Below are 3,325 nucleotides of genomic sequence, written 5' to 3'. Positions count from 1 at the left end.
CTGTGAATGTTTAGCATCCCCGCAAAATCTATCACAGCACTGATAAAACGGCACCTTGACATGCATATAATGTGCAGTGTAGGCTCAAAATGCCGCTCACCTAGGGGTTTAAGAGGCAAAATATGAAGCCTGGATCCAGTGTGGACAGTGTTTATGATACTTGGTGTACATTTCAGGTCTAAAACCTTTAAATAAGAGACGTTTTATGAAGCGCGTTAATGTTTAGAACTGATTATCTGATTAAAAATTAGTTGGCAACGTTTTTTGATTGTTATTTTTAAAGCATGAACGCTAAAATGTGTGTATATTTCCTAGCTTTCTTTTATCTTTCTAATCTCAGACCAAGCAGGCAGTTTAGATTTGGCAGCACTTGAGTGCTTTGTCATTTTTTCCTCAGACCACCTTTTGTTTAGCAAATCGAGGGAAATCACAAACACATTTCTGATATGGTTTGTTTAGAAAGCCGTGATGTAGATGAGTGTGTGTCGCCTGGTTGAACTCAGGGTTGTAAATTCTTATATCATGATGTGAACTTGCCGACACTGGGGTCAAAGTTTGTGTATGCCTGTGCCAGGACTTAAAACCATTAGTTGAATGACCAAGTCTTCCTCTTTGTCTCTCTCTCGGGGAAGTTAAATTATAACTTGTCCTGAGTCTTCTAGGCTTTTCTCAGTTAGTGCGTGAGTAAAGTGAGTCTGTAATTCTTAAGAAACTCTTCAGATGATGCATTCGCTTCTGCCCTGTGGTTAGGGCGGGTACATTTTTGGAGAAATTACCACCGCGTCTTGACATGATTAACTGACACAATGCCACCTGTGTGTCTTTTTCTGGTTGTTATGTAAAGTTTCTAAGTCATCCTGGGAGTAATGGCAGGCTTAAAGATTAGGCTGCATGAGATTAGATTTAATCCTGGGTGATATTTTTGTGGTGGCTAGAGAGGAATACTGGTGCTTTTATGATTTCATTTGCTAAACATGGCGCTGTAAGTGGTAATTATATTTATTACACAGTTGTTTTGACTTTGCAATACCAAATACTCACTAACGTGACAAATTATGGTTATTCATAGTACATGGGTAGAAAATTGTATGTTTCCTAACTGTCCTGTGGCAAGGAAGTGGCTGTGTACAGAAGGCCTAGATTTAAAAAAAAAATATATATATATATATAGAGCATACCTTTTTTTTTAAGACAGGAAACCAAAACAACTTTTACAGGCTGTACTTTGAGGAAGTGTTGGCACAATGTGACTGTAATCTGTGACCAAAACAAAACAAGACTGTTCATTTAAATGTGAGATCATTGCATCTTTTGCCCTAATTTAGCAAACATTCCTCATCAGCAGCCTTATTCTGCATCATACATCAGAGATGATGGAAAAGGTAGATGGGGTGACCATAACATCGGTGGTCTTGGACTTTGGATTTCGAAAAAGACAAGCTGCGAATGGTCAATACACGGGCACATGTGCACTACATTGACCAAAGAACTGGGCCACATAGACATTACCCCACATAGCAGACAGTTCTGGCCTGGATCTGGTGTCATGCTGGCATTGCTGGCTGACTTCTGGCATGGTAAGTGGTCATCCGGATATGGGCCAGGCCTGGCGCAGATGGCACAGTTTATGCGATGGCATGCCACATCTGGCCCAATTATGGTTTAGTTTATGTGGCCCAGGCTCACAAAAAACAGGTCTTCATTTTTTGTGGTTCAATCTAGGGCTGTTCGATATAACGATATATATTGGATGACAATATAAAAACGTCTATCGTTTCATATTACGCTATCGTTTGTTTCGTGTTTACACCAATTTTTTTTCATCGTTTTGATGGTCACTAGTGGCTATATTAATTTGTTAAAGTTATCTCTTTCTCTTATATTTAATATCACGACACTACGGACGGACAAGTGACTGTTTTTACGTGTTGTCGTTAGCAACCACGATGATAAAACAATGGCATGGCTTTGCCATCCGCTTGTTTGTTTTGCATGTTAACCTTTCACAATAAAGCTCAAGATCCTGTTGAGACTTTTCAAAATAAACTAAATCCCATGAAATAGCATGCAGGATTTTTACGGATGAGAAGCAAAAAAGAGGCGTTAGGTGCTAAAAAATAAACCTTAGACTCAAACGTTAGAACAGGCTTTTCCCCGCAGCACGCCGTGTAATAAATATTCACAAAGAAAGCGGCGGCCATTACAATTTATGTTTAAAAATGTATAACTTCATGCATCGGTTAAAAGTCTCAACTCCAGGTACACAACGCCCAGCTGAAAACACTTCCTGCAAGTCGAGCTGCCCGAGATTCACAGAATTTACAGAAAATGTTAAATTTTTGTGATTTATATCGTTATCGGGATGATGGATGTCTTATATCGGGGTATGAGATTATGGTCATATCGCACAGCCCTAGTTCAATCCCTGGCTCCTCCAGTCTGCATGTCAAGAGTGTGAATAGGTAGCACTCATGTAGGAAGCACTCAGTTTAGAGAAAGTGTGTGATTGGGTGAATGTGGCATGTTGTAAAGAGCACTTTGAGTAAACCGGGAGGGTTGAAAAGCGCTATATAAGAATCAGTCCATTCACTGTCCGAACAGAGTTTCGTCATGTTACTTTTGCACTATTATGTTCTGGCACATGTTGTTATTACATGGCTTGATTAAGGTCCACATTAGGCTGACATCTGGGGTCAGAGCTGAAACTGTTCTGGGCCAGCAAAGGACCACCAGTGTGTCTGCAACTAGCCTTGTGCTGGCCCATGTGTGGGCCACTTCTGGCAAACCTGATCTGGGCCACCAAAGGGCCATCATTCTTTGCAGTATGTGGGCCAGATCCGGGCCATACCAATTTTGCTATTTGGGACACCTACAGGAGCTGCTTGGACATTGAAACCCTATAGCATGAAGCTCCTAGTGCACCGTGTGTGTGCTCATGTTGATGTCAAAGGAAGACTGGAGTACCACATTTACTCAGTCAGCAGTGTGCTGATGACCTTTACACAGTCGGTGACACGCCCTGTAACTTTATCTGATCTGCCACTTCATGGTCGAGTTGCTGTGGTTCCTAAAGACTTCCAGTTTGCAATAACACGACTCACAGTTGATGATGGAAGATCTAGAAAGCAACTGGCTTATTCCGACAGCGGCGTCAATGACAGCACCGGTCAGAAATTCATTGAACTCTTTACAGCGACCCATCCTTTTCATGTTTGTAAAGGCACACACTGCGTGATTTATTTATTTAATTAATTTTGTTTTTTTTGTGGAAGTTTGAAAACTCTTGAATTCAAATAGTGTGGCAGAATAATTTTGTCCACATTTG

At 40.8% G+C, this 3,325-nt stretch overlaps 1 protein-coding gene across 1 annotated transcript in view; it reads left to right on the top strand.

Annotated features, from left to right (window-relative positions):
• LOC102306925 (SH3 domain-containing protein 19) overlaps positions 1–3,325 on the top strand; it is a gene marked incomplete at its 3' end in the record, with an annotated part of 25,952 nt that overhangs the window by 994 nt on the left and 21,633 nt on the right.

The sequence above is a fragment of the Haplochromis burtoni genome, unplaced genomic scaffold, assembly GCF_018398535.1.
Source record: "Haplochromis burtoni strain Fernald_Lab_line unplaced genomic scaffold, NCSU_Asbu1 Contig_780, whole genome shotgun sequence".
NCBI classification, from domain to species: Eukaryota; Metazoa; Chordata; class Actinopteri; order Cichliformes; family Cichlidae; genus Haplochromis; species Haplochromis burtoni.
Note: the sequence above shows the minus strand (reverse complement) of the source record. Positions and strands in the feature narration are given on the sequence as shown.